Source organism: Rhinopithecus roxellana, chromosome 6 (genome assembly GCF_007565055.1).
Source record: "Rhinopithecus roxellana isolate Shanxi Qingling chromosome 6, ASM756505v1, whole genome shotgun sequence".
In the NCBI taxonomy this organism is placed as follows: domain Eukaryota; kingdom Metazoa; phylum Chordata; class Mammalia; order Primates; family Cercopithecidae; genus Rhinopithecus; species Rhinopithecus roxellana.
In genome coordinates, this window is record NC_044554.1 from 934427 (window position 1) to 954812 (window position 20386).

Sequence of the window (20386 nt, forward strand, 5' to 3'; positions counted from 1 at the left end):
ACTATGATATAGCTGTTAAGTGCTGTTGTCATTTCCTGTGCTCAAAATAAAGTTGTTTCTTGGCCGGGCATGGTGGCTCATGCCTGTGTTCCCAGCACTTTGGGAGGCCTAGGTGGGTGGATCATCTGAGGTCAGGAGTTCAAGACCAGCCTGGCCAACATGGTGAAACCCCATCTCTACTAAAAATACAAAAAATCGCCAGGCATGGTGGCGGGCACCTGTAATCCCAGCTACTTGGGAGGCTGAGGCGGGAGAATTGCTTGAACCTGGGAGGCGGAGGTTGCAGTGAGCCAAGATTGTACCATGGGCGACAGAGCGAGACTCCATCTCAGAAAAAGATAAATAAAATAAAGTTGTTTCTTAACTATACCTGTTATTCTCCTGTAGCAACCAGGGATGATTGGTCTCATACATGTTAAGAAAGAAAGAAAGAGAGAGAGAGAGAAGAGAGAGAGAGCGAGAGAAAGAAAACCAGGAAGAAAAAGAGAGAGAGAGAGAAAGAAGAAAGAAAGAAAGAAAGAAAGAATAAAAAGGGCCAGGCGCGGTGGCTATCATGCCTGTAATCCCAGCAAATTGGGAGGCCGAGGCAGGTGGATCACTTGAGGTCAGGAGTTTGAGACCAGCCTACTCAACATGGTAAAAGCACATCTTTACTAAAAATGCAAAAATTAGCCAGGCGTGGTGGCACACACGTGTAATCCCAGCTACTTGGGAGGCTGAGGCAGGAGAATTGCTTGAACCCAGGAGGCGGCAGTTGCAGTGAGCCGAGCTGGTGCCCCTGCACTCCAGCCTGGGTGACAGAGTAAGACTCTGTCTCACAAAAAAAGTATAAAAAAGAAAAAAAACTTACTGCCATACAGTAGACAGCAATTATTGCAAATGTGTCCACTCCAGAAGTGCACAAGCACATTTGAACACTGTAGTTATCTAGCAAAATTATTTCTTAATAGTACATCAATGTAGCATACAGAATTTTGTGGGTAAATATTTCTCTTATTTTTGTTGTACAATTCATATTACTGGGTTTCTCTTTTAGGATAGATTCCTTGACATCAGTTTATTGTGTTTTTGGTTTTACTTATGCATTATAACTTTGGATGACAATTTGCAACTCTATATGTGCAATTTAAGTCAATGTGGGGCTTAATTAGAAAATGAATCAGTCGGATAGCTGTCATTCTTAAATTGCACATGTGAATGTGCATGTTGTGTCTATAAATATGACCCCAACTTTGTTCACAGCTTATCTTATATGTTTTTTCTTGGCTGATATTTTATGTTTTTTTATCTTGTCTAGGTGAGTAGTCAGGAAAATCATCTTAATTTTATGATGTGTTTATTGATGAATCTATATTTTATCTATGTGAAACACTTTTGTGATTTGAAGGTGATTTTTGGATAGCTTTATAACTGATTTTTTTAGTTATCCTTTAAGAAAAATATTGTGGTAAAGAACATAACATCAAATTTACCATCTTAAATCTTTTTTTTTTTTTTTTGAAATGGAGTCTTGCTCTATCGCCCAGCCTGGAGTGCAGTGGCACAATCTTGGCTCACTGCAGCCTCTATCTCCTGGGTTCAAGCAATTCTCCTGCCTCAGCCTCCCGGGTAGCTGAGATTACAAGCGTGCACCAGCATGCCCAGCTAATTTTTTCGTATTTTTAGTAGAGACAGGGTTTCACCATGTTGGCCAGGCTGGTCTCAAACTCCCCACCTCAGGTGATCCAACCACCTCGGCCTCGATCTTTTTAAGTGTATGTTTCAGTTGTGTTATGTATGGTCACATTTTTTATGCAAAAGACCTCTAGAATGTTTACATCTTGCAACACTAAAACTCAATACCCTTTATATAACAACTGCCTGTTTCACCTTCTCTCTACCCCTTGACTAATGCCATTCTACTTTATGTTTCTATTTGACTACTAACATATTTCATAAAAATGAAATCATACACTATCTGTCACTTTGTTACTGGCTTCTTTCAGTTAACATTCTCAAGATTTATTCTTAGAGAATGTGATCAAATTTCCTTTTTAAAGGCTGAATTACACTATTGTGTGTATATGTGTGTGTATACATATGTTGTGTGTGTATATATATACTCACTATAGTGCACATATGTGTGTATATATATTTGGCATATATATATTTGTATACACCGCATTTTTTAATTGCTCATTAGGGACATCTGGGTTGCTTCTACCTTTTGGATTTTGTAAACATTGCTGTAATAAACAAATATTGTGTGTGTGCAGATATCTCTTCCAGGTTATGTGCTTATATTTTGTATGCATACTTAGATGTGGAATTGCTGAATGCTATGACAATTCCATTTTTAATTTTTTGAAAAACCTCCATATTGTTTTTTATACTAGCAGAGTCCTATTTCCCCACCAGCAGATTACAAATATTCTCTCTCATTTCTCCACATTCTTGACAGATTTTTTGTAGTGATTATTCTAATTGGTGTGAGATAATATCTCATTGTATTCTGCTTTGCATGTTTGTAAATCATCCTTTCAAATGCTTATTGGCCATTTGCATATTTTTCAAGAAATTTCAGTTCAATTTTATTCTCATTTTTAATTTTGTTCTTCATTTTTTTGTTGTTGAGTTTTAGGAATTGTTTATATGTTCTTGATACTAATACCAATCAAATACGTGATTTGCAAATATTTTTACCTTTTTCTACTTCACCATTTCCTTTAATGTGTAGAAATTTGGAATTGATATACTCCCATTTTTCTGCTCTTTGTTACTTATACATTTAATTCCATACATAAACAAGTGCCAAGACTGATGTCATATTTTCTCCTATATTTTTTCTAAGAATTTCATTAGTTATGTTTTTTATGTTTAGTTAATCCATATAAAAGATTGTTTTGTATCTGGAGAAAGGAAAGGATCCAAGTTTGTGGTGTTTTTAATGAAGATATTCAGTTTTCAAACATTATTTGTTAAAGATTCTTCTTTCCCCATTGGGTGATTGTGGCAACATTGTGGAAGTTCAGTTGATCACATGCAAAAGGGCTTTTTATTCTGGGCTTTCTATTCTGTTCCCTTATACAATTATCTGTCTTTATGTCAGTACCACCTTGTTTTTATTTCTGTAGCTTTGTTATATGTTTTGAAATCAGGAAGTGTAATGCCTCTTTGTTCTTGTTTTTTTGGGAATGCTTACCTAGTCATTGTCCCTAAAATAAATTTTAGGATTCTAAAAATATTTCTGCAAAAAAGTACCATTGGGGTTTTGATAGATATAAAGTTGAAGTTGCACATAACTCTTGGTAGTATTAAAATCTTAAAAATATTAAATTATTTTACCCTTGAACAAAAATATGTTCAAGCATGTGTTTAAATAATTCCAAGTAATTTTGGATTTGCCACTTTTTCTTCTTTTAATGTCTAGTTTCATTTTATTTTGGTCAGAGAAGATGTATTTCATGATTTCAGTCTTTTACAATTTCGTATGTCTTGTTATGTATCCTAACAGAATTTGCCATGTGCAATTGAGAATATTATGGATTCTGCCAGTTTTGACTGGAGAGTTTTGTACATGTTTGTTAGGTCTATTTGCCTATAATGTTCAAGTTTTCTGGTTTTTGTTATTGACCTTATATTTGATTTTTCTATTCATTATTGAAAGTGAGGTTTGGTCTAGAAGTGCACAATTATTGTGTTGCTATGTATTTCTTGCTTCACTTCTGTCAATATTTGGTGTAATATACACACATAAATATGTAAATTTATATAACTGTTATAGATTCCTGGTAAATAGATCTTTTTTTATTTTTTAATTGTGTGGATACATAGTAAGTGTATATGTTAATGTGTTTCTTGAGTTTTTTTTTTTTTTTTTACAGGCCTAAAGTGTTTAATAATGACACCAGGGTAAATGAGATATACATCACCTCCAGCATTTACTATTTTTTTGTATCATGAATAATCCAATTATACTTTTTTAGTCATTTTGAAACATACAATAAGTTATTGCTGACTGTAGTCACACTGTTGTGCTATCAAATACTAGCTCTTATTCATTCTAATTACATTTTTGTACTCATTAATCATCCCTCCTCACTACCCTTCTCTGCCTCTGATAACTATAATCTACTCTTTATCTCCATGAGTTCAGTTGTTTTAATTCTTAGATCCCACAAATAAGTGAGAACATGCAGTTTTTGTATTCCTGTACCTGGCTTATTTTACTTAATATAATATCCTCCAATTCTATCCACTTTGTTGTAAATGACAGGATCTCATTTTTCATGGCTAAGTTGTACTATATTGTGTGTGTGTATGTAGTATATTTTCTTTATTCATTTCTCTGTTGATGCAAACTTAAGTGGATCCCAAAACTTTGCTATTGGGAATAGTGCTGCAATAAATATGGGAGGCCAGATATCTATTCGGTATACTAATTATTTTTATTTTTTAGTATATATACCTAGAAGTGTGAATGCTGGATCATATGATAGTCCTATTTTTAGTTCTTTAAGGAAACTCCATACTGTACTTCATAGTCACTGAACTAATTTATATTCCCAGAAACAGTGTATGAGAGTTCACTTTTCTTCACACTTTCAGCAACATGTATTATTGCCTGTCTTTTGGGGAAAAGTCATTTTAGCTGGAGTGAGATGATATCTCATTGTAGTTTTGATTTGCATTTCCCTGACAATCAATGGTGCTGAGCACCTTATTATATACCTGTTTGTCATTTGTATGTCTTCCTTTGAGAAACAATCATTTTATCCAACCTTAATGGAATTATTGCATTTTTTCCATAGCATTTTTAAGTACCTTATATATTCCTGTTATTAGTCACTAGTCATATAGATACTATGCAAATAGTTTTCCCATACTGTGGGTGTTCTCTTCACTTTGTTAATTGTTTTCTTTGCAGTGCAGCAGCTTTTTAATTTGCTGTGATCCTGTTTGTTCCTTTTTTTTTTTTTTTTTTGAGACAGAGTTTTGCTCTTGTTGCCCAGGCTGGAGTGCAATGGCGCAGTCTTGGCTGTGGTACAACCTCCGCCTCCCAGGTTGTGGTACAACCTCCGCCTCCCAGGTTCAAGCGATTCTCTTTCCTCAGCCTCCCAGGTAGCTGAGATTACAGGTGTGTGCCACCGTGGCCGGCTAATTTTTGTATTTTTAGTAGCGATGGGATTTTGCCATGTTGGCCAGGCTGGTCTTGAACTCCTGACCTCGGGTGATCCACTCACCTCAGCATCCCAAAGTGCTAGGATTACAGGCATGAACCAGCGTGCCCATCCCTATTTGTTCATTTTTGCTTGGTTGCCTGTGCTTGTGAGGTACTACTCAAGAAATTTTTGATCAGTCCAGTGTCCTGGAGAGGCTCCCTAATGTTTTGGGATTTTTTAGTAGCTTCATAGTTTCAGGTCTTAGATCTAAGTCTTTAGCCCATTTTGCTTTTATTTTTGTATATGCCAAGAAATAGAGATCTAGTTTTATTTTTCAGCATATGGATATTTTTTTCCTCAGCATCATTTATTGACAAGACTGTCCCTTTGCCAATGTATGTTCTTGGCACCTTTGTTGAAAATAGGTTCACTGTAGATATACACATTTTTTTCTGAGTTCTCTATTCTGTTCTGTTGGTCTATGTGTCTGATTTTATACCAGAACTATGCTGTTTGGGTTACTATAGTTCTGTAGTCTAATTTGAAGTCAGATAATGTAATTTCTGATTTTGTCCTTTTGCTCATGATGGCTTTAGTTGTTCTGGGTCTATTGTTCAATATAAATTTTGGAATCTTTTTTTCTGTTTCTGTGAAAAATGTCATGGTATTTTGATACAAATTGCATCAAATCTCTACATTGCTTTGGGTAATAGGAACATTTGAACAGTATTGTTTCTTCCAGTCCATAAAAATAGAATATCTTTCCTTTCTTCTGTTTTATAGTTTTCGTTATAGAGATCTTCTTGTTTCTTTGGTTTAGTTTATTCTTGGGTATTTCTCTCTATTTGTTGCTATTGTAAATGGGATGACATGCTTGTTTTCTTTTTCAGATTATTCACTTTTGGAATTTAGAAATGCTACTAATTTTTTTTGAGATGGAGTTTTTATTATTATTATTATTATTATTGTTATTATTATTATTATTGTTATTTTGAGACGGAGTCTTGCTCTGTCACCCAGGCTGGAGTGCGGTGGTGTGATCTCAGCTCACTGCAGCCTCTGCCTCCTGGCTTCAAGCAACTCTCCTGCCTCAGCCTCCCAAGTAGTTGAGATTATAGGCATCTGTCACCACACCCAGCTAATTTTTGAATTTTTCATAGAGACAGGGTTTTGCCATATTGGCGAGGCTGGTCTCGAACTCCAACCTCAAGTGATCTGCCCCTTTTGGCCTCCCAAAGTGCTGGGATTACAGACTTGAGTCACCGTGCCAGGCCACAATGCTACTACATTTTGTATGTTGACTTTGTGTGCTGCAATTTTACTAAATGTTTTAATTAGTTCTAATAGTTTGTTTTGATGGAGACTAGGTTTTCCAAATATAAGATTATATCATCTGCACACAATATTACTTTGATTTATTTCTTCCTTATTTAAATGCCCTTTATTTCTTTCTCTTGTCTGATTGCTGTAGCTACAGCTTCCCTATGTTGAATTAGAGTGGTGAAAGTAAGCATCCTTCTTTTGTTCCAAATCTTAGAGGAAAGACTTTGTTTCTCCCCATTTAATATATTTGAGATGTGGTTCTATCATATATGGCCTTTGTCATGGTGAAATATGTTCTTTCTATACCTATTTTTTTTAGGGTTTTCTTATGAAGCAATGTTAAATTTTATCACATGTATTTTAAGCATTACTTAAAATATTCATAAGGATTTGTCTTCAATTATGTTCATATAATGTATCACATTGATTGATTTGTGTATGTTGAACCATCTTTTTATCCCTCAAACAAATTCCAGTTGGTCATGATGAATGATCTTTTTATTTATTTATTTATTTATTTAATTTATTTTTTACTTTTAAAATGGTTTTATTTTATGTGCAAATAATGAACAGATGTTGTACCCATAAATTCTACTTTACAAAAACAGGATTTTTTTTTTTTTTTAAAGAAAACCACATAATAACTTTTAAAAGGCACTGGGATTCCTCTGCTTCTAGATCATTGCTAGGCTAGAAGAATAAAGTTTGTTCTATCAGGAATCACAAGTTAGAACTGAATATCCTCCAAAGTGAAAATTCTAGAGTGTGGTGCTATTCCAGGCAAAGATTATTCAGTTCTCATCCCCAACTTCCACAATTATCTATCAGAATGGTTAAATCAGGTCAAAACAGTCCAGCATAATTAGACTTCATCGAACAATGCCATTATGCTTTCTAAGATGCAAATAAACCAAAACAGGGTATACTAAAATCAAAATAATACTTGACACGGTCATACAAATTGTTAGTTCCTTGTATCTGCCCCCCACTTTTTTTTTTTTTTTTTTTTTTTTTTTTTTTGAGATAAAGTCTCACTCTGTCACCCAGGCTGGAGTGCAATGGGGCGATCTCGGCTAACTGCAACATCCACCTCCTGGGTTCAAGCGATTCTCCTGCCTCAGCCTCCAGAGTAGCTGGGATTACAGGTGCCCACCACTGCGCCTGGCTAATTTTTTGTAGTTTTAGTAGAGACTAATTTTAGTTTTACCATGTTGGCCAGGCTGATTTCGAACTCCTGACCTCAGGTGATCTGCCTGCCTCTGCCTCCCAAAGTGCTGGGATTACAGGCGTGAGCCGCAGTGCCCGGCCATATCCCCCTTTTATAACATTAATAAAGGGAATATTTTACTGCAAAGAATATTTTTTATATATCACTAGCCATGACTTTTTGCCATTATTATTATTGCAAATGCTGCCTAGTGCCACTGTCCAAATGGCATAACCATTTTACGTTCACAATTCACTTCTATAGTTATAAGTAGAATTTTCATGATTTAAATAAGTACATCTATCAGTGAAGATTTAACACTGGATGCAGTCTGACATCCGTAATATCTGATGTTTTACAGATAACAATGTAGGAAAGATATATTTTAATCACTTTTCATTTAAGTGACCTTATGTAAAAAATAAACCAATAATTTAGCAGTTCCAATTCTCCAAGGACATTTTCAAATGTATATAAATGGTTACAGAGATTTTTAAGAAATGTCTTCCATGTCCACATCCTCTTGTAACTGCTGTACCATTTTCTCTTTCAGCTGCTTCCCTTTGCCTGCAAGGCTCGGATAAGATGAATGTTTTGCTTGACTTCTTTGATATCCTGAACATTCTGTAGCTCTTTCTTTTTCTTCAATCTGTTCATTATAAATTTAGCTTGGTGTTTCTGTTTGATCTCTTCAACTCTCTTTATTGCATCAATAGTTTTATTCCATAGCTCTCGCTGGTATTTGATAGGTTCATTTCTACGTTTTTCAAATTCAAATGAACTACCCACTGTAAGCTCTTTACCAGTTGCTTTTCAGACGGAATACTTTGGTCTACCTAACTTTGCGAGGATTGCACTTCTTTTTAAAGTTTTTATGACATTTAGATTACAAAATCTGAACACCTTGCAATCATTGCAGATGAACATCATGCCATGGCCAGGATAGATGGGCCCCAAACAGAAATAACACATCTTGACATGCATGTCGAATCCGTGGGTCCCCACCGACTGAATGCCAAGCTTGAGAGGAAGTTGAATGATGTATTTAATGTGTTGTTGAATTTGATTTTCTAGTATTCTCTTGAGGATTTTTACAATGATGTTTATCAGAGATAAGGCAGTTTTCCCTGCTCTTGCACAGCCTTTCTCACCTGTCACTATGTAAGATGTGCCTGCTTCCTTTTCTGCTGTGATTGTAAGTTTCATGAGGCCTTCCTGGCCATGTGGAACTATGAGTCAATTAAACTTTGTTTATAAATTTTCCAGTCTTGGCCGGGGCAGTGCCTCATGCCTGTAATCCTAGCACTTTAGGAGGCCGAGGTGGGTGGATTACCTGAGGTCAAGTTTGAGACCAGCCTGGCTGACATGGCGAAATCCCATCTCTACTAAAAATACAAAATTAGTCAGGCATGGTAGCGGGTGCCTGTAATCCCAGCTACTCAGGAGGCTGAGACAGGAAAATCACTTGAACCTGGGAGGTGGAGGTTGCAGTAAGCCAAGACTGCACCACTTCACTCCAGCCTGGGCTAAAGAGCGAAACTTCGTCTCAAGAAAAAAAAGAAATTATTCAGTCTTGGGTGGTATTTTTTGTTTGTTTGTTTGTTTTGTTTTTGAGATAGGGTCTCACTCTGTCACCCTGGATGGAGGGCAGTGGTATGATCTTGGCTCACTGCAGCCTCCACTTCCCAGGTTCAAGTGATTCTCCTTTTCAACCTCCTGGTTCCGTGGGACTACAGGTGTATGCCACCATGCCCAGCTAATTTTTGTATTTTTAGTAGAGACAGGGTTTTGCCATGTTGACCAGGCTGCTCTCAAACTCCTGACTTCAGGTGATCTACCTGCCTGACCCTCCCAAAGTACTGGGATTACGCGCATGAGCTACTGCGCCTGACCTCAGGTAGTATCTTTATAGCAGTGTGAAAATGAACTAATACAGGAAATTGGTACTGCATAGAGTAGGGTACCGCTATAAGGATACTTGAAAATGTTGAGATGACTATGGAACTGGGTAGTGGGCAGAGGTTGTAGGAATCTGGAGAGCTCAGAAGAAGACAGGAAGATGTGGGACAGTTTGGAGCTTCCTAGAGACTTGTTGAACGATTTTGACCAAAATGCTGATAGTGATTTAAACAATGAAGTCTAGGCAGAGGTGGTCTCAGATGGAGATGAGAAACTTATTGGGACCTAGAGTAAAGGTCACTCCTGCTATGTTTTAGCAAAGAGGCTGGTGGTATTTTGCCCCTGCCCTAGAGATGGTGTGAAACTTTGAACTTCAGAGAGATGATTTAGGATATCTGGTAGGAGACATTTCTAAGCATCAAAGCATTCAAGATGTGACCTGGGTTATTCTGAAAGCATTCAGTTTTATGCATTCACAAAGAGATTATTTAAAATTGGAACCTCCCAGCACTTTAAGAGGCTGAGGCAGGTGGATCACCTGAGGTCAGGAGTTCAAGACCAGCCTGGCCAACTTGGCGAAACTCTGTCTCCACTAAAAATACAAAAATTAGGCTGGGCGCAGTGGCTCACGCCTGTAATCCCAGCACTTTGGGAGGCTGAATCAGGTGGATCATGAGGTCAGGAGATCGAGATCATCCTGGCTAAAATGGTGAAACCCCGTCTCTACTAAAAATACAAAAAAAAAAAAAAAAAAAAATTAGCCGGGCGTGGTTGTGCACCTCTGGAGTCTCAGCTACTCGGGAGGCTGAGGCAGGAGAATGGCGTGAGACTTGGAGGTGGAGCTTGCAGTGAGCCGAGATCGTGCCGCTGCACCATCCAGCCTGGGCAACAGTGCGAGACTGTCTCAAAAAAAAAAGAAATGTGTATATCTATATAGACAAAAATTAGCTGAGCGTGGTGGTGGGCGCTTGTAGTCCCAGCTACTCAGGAGGCTAAGGCAGGAGAATTGCTTGAACCGGGGAGGTGGAGGTTGCAGTGAGCCCAGATGGCACCACTGCACTTCAGCCTGGGCAATAGCGGGAGACTCCGTTTCAAAAAAAATAAATTTAAAACATAAAATAAAATTGGAAATTATGTTTGTTTGTTTGTTTGTTTGTTTATTTTTCAGACACTCTCTTGCTCAGAGTGGAGTGCAGTGGCACAATCTCGGCTCAGCACAACCTCTGCCTCCCAGGTTCAAACAATTCTCCTGCCCCAGCCTCCCAAGTAGCTGGGATTACAGGCACACGCCACTACTGCCTGGCTAACTTGTTTATTTTTAGTAGAGACAGGGTTTCACCATGTTAGCCAGGATGATCTTGAACTCCTGACCTCAAATCCACCCGCCTCGTCCTCCCAATGTGCTGGGATTACAGGCGTGAGCCACCATCCCCAGCCAAGAACGTATGTTTAAAAGGGAAGCAGAGCGTAACAGTTTGGAAAATGTGCTGCCTTATGATGCAGTAGAAAAGGAAAATTCATTTTCTGGGAAGAAATTCAAGCCAGCTGCAGAAACTTGCAAAAGTAACAAGGAGCCAAGACAATGGAAAAAATGTCTCCAGGACATGTCAGAGAACTTCACAGCAGCCCCTCCCATCACAGGCCCAGAAACCTTGGACAGAAAAATGGTTCTGTGGGCTGGGTCCAGGGCTCCCCTGTTGTGTGCAACCTCAGGACATGGTGCTTTCTGTCCCAGCCATGACTAAAAGATGCCAACATACAACTCGGGACATTTTTTCAGAGGGTGCAAGCCCCAATCCTTGGTAGCTTCCATGTGGTGGTAGGTCTGCAAGTGCACAGAAGTTAGGAACTGAGGTTTGGGAACCTCCCCCTAGCTTTCGGAGAATGCCTGGAAATGCCTCGATGTCTAGGCAGAAGTTCACTGCAGAGGTGGACCCCTCATAGCAAACCTCTGCTAGGGCAGTGTGGAAGGGAAATTTGGGGTTGGAGCCCTTATACAGAGTCAGCACTGGGGTACTGCCTAGTGGAGCTGTGAAAAGAAGGCCACCATCCTCCAGACCCTAGAATGCTAGATCCACCAACAGCTTGCACCATGCACCTCAAAAAGCCAAAGATACTTAATGCCAGCCTGTGAAAGTAGCCAAGGGGCAGGAGCTGTACCCTGCGAAACCACAGGAGTGAAGCTCCTCAAGGCTGTGGGAGCCCACCTCTTCTTTCATCCGCGTGACCTGGATGTGAGACACAAAGTCAAAGGAGATTATTTCAGTGCTTTAAGATTTAATGATTGCCCCATGGATTTTAGACTTGCATGTGGCCTGTAGCCCCTTTGTTTTAGCTAATTTCTCCCATTTGGAATGGGAGCATTTATCCAGTGCCTGTACCTCCATTGTATCTTGGAAGTAACTAACTGGCTTTTAATTTTACAGGCTGCTGAGCAGAAAAGACTTTCCTTGTCTCAGATGAGACTTTGGATTTGGACTTTTGGGTTAATGCTGGAATAAATTAAGACTTGGGGGGACTGTTGTGAAGGCATGATTTGTTTTAAAATGTCAAAGGGACATGAGATTTGGGAGAGGCCAGGGGTGGAAGGATATAGTTAGGCTTTGCATCCCCACTCATATCTCATCTTGAATTGTAATCCCCAGGTGTTTACGAAGAGACCTGGTGGGAAATGATTTGATTATGGGGCGGTTTCCCCCATGCTGTTCTTGGGATAGTGAGTTCTCATGAGACCTGATGGTCTTATAAGGCAGTTTTCCCTGTTCTTCCATGCTCTCTCTCACCTGCTGCTATGTAAGACATGCCTACTTCTGCTTTCACCATGATTATAAGTTTCCTGAGACCTCCCCAGCCATGCAGAACCATGAGTCAATTAAACCTCCATTGTTTACAAATTACCCACTTTTGGTTAGTATTTTTATAACATTGTGGGAATGCACTAATACAGTCTGTTTCGTTAAAAGACTAAGTTTCAACTCGGAGCCAAGATGACTGACTAGACACAGCCAAAACTGACAAGACACTGAGACATTGCAATTTCCATCCCATTCTGAGCCTATCTTCAAATGAAATGCATTGCAAGTGGGCAGAGGGAGGACACAGATGCTGGAAACCCTTCACGGTGTACCAGGTACTAGGAACTAAGTCCGCTTTTTCTGAGCCCAGCAAAACACCAAAACTTGTGCAGGATTGCCATAATTGTGATCTAGACTACCAGGTTTTTTTTGTTTTTTTGTTTTTTTGTTTTTTTTTTTTTTGAGACAAAGTCTCATTCTGTCACCCAGGCTGGAGTGCAGTGGTGTGATCTCGGCTCACTGCAACCTCCGCCTCCCAGGTTCAAGCAATTCTCCTGCCTCAGCCTCCTGAGTAACTGGGATTACAGGCACGTGCCACCACTTCCGGTCATTTTTGTATTTTTAGTAGAGATGGAGTTTCACCATGTTGGTCAGGCTGGTCTGACCAGGCTGGTCTGACCAGGTGGAGAACTCCTGACCTCGTGATCCACCCGCCTTGGCCTCCTAAACTGTTGGGATTACAGGCGTGAGCCACTGTGCCCCACCTAGACTGCCTTTTATATTTACTTAAAATTCTAGAGCACTTTAGCCTGAGGGGCTAGCAACAACTCAGGTATCAAGTGCTGGGATAAATAATTTTCTTCTGTCTAGGGCTAATCAAAGTGTTCCCGCCATGGGCAGTGGCCAAATTCTGCCTTGGATTACTTCCTACTAAGACGGGGCAGCACTGAGTTTCAATGCAAAGTTCAACAATCCCTTGCTCTCCTTCCCCTAAGCATACAAATTCTCTTTGTGCCTCATATTACTGCTGGGAAATGAGGGATAAGTGGTGTAGGAAATTCTAGACTGTCTTTCCCTCTTTAGTGCCTCTATTTTGTTAAAACCGAGTACTGTAATTACTCACATAATTTTTGGTTGTCATGAAGGTGCTTTCTTGTGTGAATAGTTGTTCAATTTGGTGTTCCTACATGGGATGATTGCTAGAGGGCTCTAATCAGCCATCTTGCTCCACCTCTGTCTCTCTTCTTTTTTACCATTATGAAATGACAATCTTAGTCTCCTGTGACAGTTGTTTACTTAATGTGTATTTTGTGTAGTATAATTATGACTACCTTACCAAATTGTGGTTATTATTTGCATGGAATATGTTTTTCCATCCTGATACTTTCAGCCTATTTAACTCCTGAGAGCTCATGTGACCCTATTGTGGAAAGCATATTGTAACATTTTGTTTGTTGTTAATTCCTTTAGCTGTTGTATTTATTTTCATTAAATATTTTAGTCCATTTATAAATAACACAATCTCTAATGGAAAAGTTACTATTACCATTTGGTTTGTATTTCTTTTCTGTGTTTCCTGTGGATATGTTTTTCTTCATTTGCTCTCTGTCTTCATTTTTTTTGGCGATTTTGTAGTGACATGCTTTGATTCCTTTCTCATTTTTTTGTTATACTTTCTGTAAGTTTTTTTATGATCATCTTAAGAAATGCAAAGTACATAAAACATTAAATTTATAGCTATATTTTATTCCAATAAGGTTACTTCAATTAAATCGTAACTATACATCTTTACATCTGCCATTGTATTATTGTCACAAGTATTTTATTTCTTATCAACAAATATTTATGCTGTTTTTTATTTTTTTCAAATTCTATAACATTTTAAAGCTTTATGCACCATGATTATAATAGTAGCAAATTTTTTATCTGTCTAAATATTTCCCTTAAAAAAGAGTGTTATATTTACCTATGGTTTTATGACACTGTCCTGTATTATTTCACTTTTCAACATATTGAACTCCCTTTAACATGTCTTCTAGTACTGTACTAGTTGCGAAGAACACACTCAGATTTTGTTTATCTTGGAAAGTCTTTATTATTACTTTAGTTTTTTTTTTTTTTTTTTTTCTGACGGAGTCTCAATCTGTTGCCCAGGCTGGAGTGAAATAGCACGATCTCAGCTCACTGCAACCTCTGCCTCCCGGGTTCAAGCGATTCTCCTGCCTCAGCTTCCTGAGTAGTTCGGATTACAGGCACCCACCACCACGCCTGGCTAATTTTTATACTTTTGGTAGAGATGGGGTTTCGCCGTGTTGGTCAGGCTGGTCTCAAACTCCTGACCTCGTGATCTGCCTGCCTCAGCCTCCCAAAGTGCTGGGATTACAGGCATGAGCCACCATGCCCGGCCTAAGATTTTTATTTCTTAAAGGTCAGTTTCTAGAGATTCATTTTTTTTCTTTCAAGGGGACAAGTTTTTTGGTTTCTCTCTATGTGCAGTGATCTTTTGATGAAACTTGGTTATTTATGAAACAGCTGTCTAACGTAGTATTTATAGGCTGGTTTCTTATAGGGCAATACTCACAGCAGTCAGCCATCCTATCAATTCTGGATGCTTTATGAACATATCCTTAGGTATATCTTCTCTGGACTTCTGTGTGTGTGTTTTTTGTTTGTTTGGTTTTGGTTTTTGGTTTTTTGCTTTTTTTTTTTTTTGGTGAGACGGAGATTTACTCTTGTTGCCCAGGCTGGAGTGCAAAGACACAACCTCGGCTCACCGCATCCTCCGCCTCCCAGGTTCAAGCGATTCTCCTACCTCAGCCTCCCGAGTAGCTGGTATTACAGGCATGTGCCACCACACCAGGCTAATTTTGTATTTTAGTAGAGACAGAGTTTCACCGTGTTGCCAAGGCTGATCTCGAACTCTTGACCTCAGGTGATCCGCCTGCCTCGGCCTCCCAAAGTGCCGGGATTATAGGCCTGAGCCACTGCTCCCCGCCTGTGTGTGTTTTTTGAATTGAAGAATTTTTTTTTTTTCATTCCTTTTTCAAATCCTGTAATATTGTGATTTCTTTGTTTACTTTCTGTGGTATTCCAATTTCTCTAGTAATATAACAAGCATCAACCTTCTTCTTAGCAGAAATAAACTGTTTTCTTCATTACTTCATCATTTCCTATAATGCACCATGTAGGGGAGATGGAATCTAGTCTACAGTCAGTCCTGGAGAAAGATAAAAGTTTAAACACATCTTCTATTGTTCTAATTTTCTCCTGAGAGATATAGTGGGAGTTTTTTTGTTTTTGTTTTTTTCTGAGTCCAGTTAATATTGTGGAGAATATGAATGGGTATAATGGACAGTCTTTAAACAAGACCTGGTTACTTTGTACAGCAACAGGAATATACATGGAATGTAAAAAGAGAGGAGACAATTGCCATAAATCCTGATGGGTGGGAAGGAATGAACAGATAACACATGTGTGAGGTCCAAAGTTCCGTGGAAAACCAAAGTTTTAAATGTAGCTTAGGAAGCTCTGCTGCAATGGAACTGATTCTTTTTTTCTCAAACAGGGTTTTGCTTTGTCACCCAAGCTGGAGTCTCATAATCTCAGCTCACTGCAGCCTTGACCTCCTGGTCTCAAGCAATTTTCTCCCCTCAGTCAGCCAAGTAGCTGGGATTACAAGCATGTGCCATTTAATTTTGTTTATTTTTTAAGTAGAAATGAGGTCTCACTATGTTGCCCAGGCTGGTCTCAAACTCAAGCAATCCTTCTGCCTTGGCCTCACAAAGTTCTTTGGTTACAGACATGAGTCACTATGTTTGTCCTGGAATTGGTTCTTGAGAATTTGAGCTTTATTTGTCTTGTGGCCACAGAGAAAAAATTTCTGCGTATGCTTATAATGTTCTTAAATCCTTAAAGGTTTCTCCTATTCCTCCAATAATTTTCTAGTGCATTCACAGTTAGAGCCAAAGTCCTTTTCTTATCCTGGGAGGGCTTGCATGATCTGACTGCCCTTCCATTGCTTTTGGAGATCTGTGGCAATCTGTGCATATTTTCTGAGACCTGTATGTTATTTTTAATGTTCTGTTTGTGCCTTATGTCCAAATCATTTGAGGAATAGTGGAGAAATTGAGATTTCACTCAGAAATTCCAGAAATACCAGGGACAGATGTCATATGTTTTTATCTTTATAATTTCCACTCAATAGAGTTTTCATATGTGATCTTAAAGAAAATCAGACTTTGACACTTCATCAGAGCACAAAGCATCTTACTAAATGTGAGAATAATTATCAATTTTATTTTTAAAATTTATATTAGAAGAAACTCAGCTTAGAAATTTAAACTCCATATGTTTAATGCCTCTAGTGTAGAATATTTTTTATGTCTACTCATCTCAGAAAATTCATAAAGAAACTAATGTCAAAGAGGAACTTGGAACATTACCCAGCATATAGTAAATTTTAATTGTTACTTATTTATAATAACTTTATTTTAAAATTATGTTGGCCGGGCACGGTGGCTTACACTTGTAACCCCAGCACTTTGGGGGGCCAAGGTGGGCAGATCATCTGAGGTTGGGAGTTTGAGACCAGCCTGGCCAACATGGTGAAACCCCATCTCTACTAAAAATACAAAAATTAGCCAGGTGTGGTGGTGTGCGCCTGTAATCCCAGCTACTTGGGTGACTGAAGCAGGAGAATCACGTGAGCCTAAGAGGTGAAGGTTGCAGTGAGCCGAGATCGCACCACTGCACCCCAGCCTGAGCGACAGAGTGAGAGTCCATCTAAAAAAAAAAATAAACAAAAATAAAATTATGTCTTCTTTAATATAAATATTATCAGAATTATGTGCTATATGTGTTCACTTTGTAATCTGAAATATGCCAAATTTGCCTGCAATTCTAGATTTAAAAGTTCTGAAATAAAATGGTTGATTTTACATGCTTTTTTAAAAAATTGTTTTACTTTAAGTTCTGGAATACTTGTGCAGAATGTGCAGGTTTGTTACATAGGTATACATGTGCCATGGTGGTTTGCTGCACCAATCAACCCGTCCTCTAGATTTTAAGTCCAACATCCATTAGGTATTTGTCCTAATGCTCTCCTTCGCCTTGCCCCCATCCCCTGACAGGCCCCGGTGTGTGATGTTTCCCTCCCTGTGTCCATGTGTTCTCATTGTTCAACTCCCACTTTTGAGTGAGAGCATGCAGTGTTTGGTTTTCTGTTCCTGTGTTAGTTTGCTGATGATGATGGCTTCCAGCTTTATCCGTATCCCTGCAAACGACATGATCTCATTCCTTTTTATGGCTGCATAATATTCCATGGTGTATATGTACCACATTGTCTTTATCTAGTCTATTATTGATGGGCATTTGGGTTGGTTCCATGTCTTTGCTATTGTAAACAGTGCTGCAGTAAGCATATGTGTGCATGTGTCTTTATAGTCGAATGATTTATATTCCTTTGGGTACATACCCAGTAATGGGATTGCTGGAGCAAATGGTATTTCTGGTTCTAGATCCTTGAGGAATCACCACACTATCCTCCACAATGGTCAAACTGATATACATTTCCACCAACAGTGTAAAAGTGTTCCTATTTCTCCACAGCCTTGCCAGCATCTATTGTTTCTTGACATTTTAATAATTGCTATTCTGGTGACGTGAGATGATATCTCATTATGGTTTTGATTTGCATTTTTCTAATGATCAATGATGTTGAGCTTTTTTTTTCATATGTTTGTTTGCTGCATGAATGTCTTCCTTTGAGAAGTGTCTGTTCACATCCTTTGCTCACTTTTTGATAGTGTTGTTTTTTTCTTGTAAGTTTGTTTAAATTCCTTGTAGATTCTGGATATTAGACCTTTGTCGGATGGGTAGATTACAGAAATTTTCTCCCATTCTTTAGGTTGCCTGCTCACTCTGATGTAGTTTCTTTTGCTGTGCAGAAGCTTTTTGGTTTAATTAGATCCTGTATGTCAATTTTGGCTTTTGTTGCAATTGCTTTTGGCATTTTTGTCATGAAGTCTTTGCCCATGCCTATGTCCTGAATGGTATTGCCTAGGTTTTCTTGTAGGGTTTTTATGGATGTCGGTTTTACATTTAAATCTTTAATTCATCTTGAGTTAGTATTTGTGTAAGGTGTAAGAAAGGGATCCAGTTTCAGTTTTCTGCATATGGCTGGCCAGTTTTCCCAGCACCATTTTTTAAATAGGGAATCCTTTCCCCATTGTTTGTTTATGTCAGGTTTGTCAAAGATCAGATGGTCGTAGATGTGTGGTGTTATTTTTGAGGTCTCTGTTCTATTCCATTGGTCTGTCTGTTTTGATACCAGTACCATGCTGTTTTGGTTACTGTAGCCTTGTAGTATAGTTTGATGTCAGGTAGTATGATGCCTTTCTTTTTGCTTAGGATTGTCTTGGCTATACAGGCTCTTTTTGGTTCCATATGATTTTTTATTTTTTTATTTTTATTTTTTTGAAAAAGAGTTTCGCTCTTACTGCCCCAGCTGGAGTGCAATGACGTGATCTTGGCTCACTACAACCTCCACTTGCTGCGTTCAAGCAATTCTCCTGCCTCAGCCTCCTAAGCAGCTGGGATTACAGGCGTGCGCCACCATGCCTGGATAATTTTGTATTTTTAATAGAGATGGGGTTTCTCCATGTTGGTTAGGCTGGTCTCGAACTCCTGACCTCTGGTGATCTGCTTGCCTCAGCCTCCCAAAGTGCTGGGATTACAGGTATGAGCCACTGCACCTGGCCATGAAATTTAAAATAGTTTTTTCTAATTCTGCGAAGAACGTTAATGGTAGTTTAATGGGAGTAGCAATGAATCTATAACTTTGGGCAGTACGGCCATTTTTATGATATTGATTCTTCCTATCCATGAGGATGAAATGTTTTTCTAATTGTTTGTGTCCTCTCTTATTTCCTTGCACGGTGGTTTGTAGTTCTTGAAGAGGTCCTTCACATCCCTTATTAGCTAACTGTATTCCTAGGTAATTTATTCCCTTTGTAGCAATTGTGAATGGGAGTGCATTCATGATTTGGCTCTCTGCTTGTCTATTATTGGTGTATAGAAATGCTTGTGATTTTTGTACATTGATTTTTGTATCCTGAGAGTTTGCTGAAGTTGCTTATCAGCTTAATGATTTTTTGGGTGGAGACAATGGGATTTTCTAAATACACATTCATGTCATCTGCAAACAGAGACAATTTAACTTCCTTTCTTCCTATTCAAATACCCTTTCTTTCTTTCTCTTGCCTGATTGCCCTGACCAGAACTTTCAGTACTATGTTGAATAGGAGTGGTGAGAGAAGACATCCTTGTCTTCTGCCAGTTTTTAAAGGGAATGCTTCCAGCTTTTGCCCATTCGGTGTGATATTGGCTATGGGTTTGTCATAAATAGTTCTTATTATTTTGAGATATGTTCCATCAATACCTAGTTTATTGAGATTTTTTTTTTAACATGAAGGGATGTTGAATTTTATTGAAGGCCTTTACTGCATCTATTGAGATAATCATGTGGTTTTTGTCATTGGTTCTGTTTATGTGATGGATTATGTTTATTGATTTGTGTATGTTGAACCAGCCTTGCATCCCAAGGATGAAGCAGACTTGATTATGGTGGATAAGTTTTTTGATGTGCTACTGGATTCGGCTTGCCACTATTTTATTGTGGATTTTTGCATTAATGTTCATTGGAGATATTGGCCTGAAGTTTTCCTCTTTTACTATGTCTCTGCCAGGTTTTGGTATCAGGATGATGTTGGCCTCATAAAATGAGTTAGGGAGGAGTCCCTCTTCTTCAATTGTTTGGAATAGTTTCAGAAGAAATGGTACCAGCTCCTCTTTGTACTTCTGGTAGAATTCAGCTGTGAATTCGTCTGGTCTTGAGTTTTTTGGTTGGTAGGCTATTAATTACTGCCTGAATTTCAGAACTTGTTATTGGTTTATTCAAGGATTTGACGTCTTCTTGATTTAGTCTTGGGAGGGTGTATGTGTCCAGAAATTTATCCATTTCT

General features: G+C 38.5%; 1 pseudogene; it reads right to left on the reverse strand.

The window, feature by feature from the left end:
• Positions 1-8164: 8164 nt before the first annotated feature.
• On the reverse strand, positions 8165-8655 carry LOC104673650 (annotated as a pseudogene).
• Positions 8656-20386: the final 11731 nt, after the last annotated feature.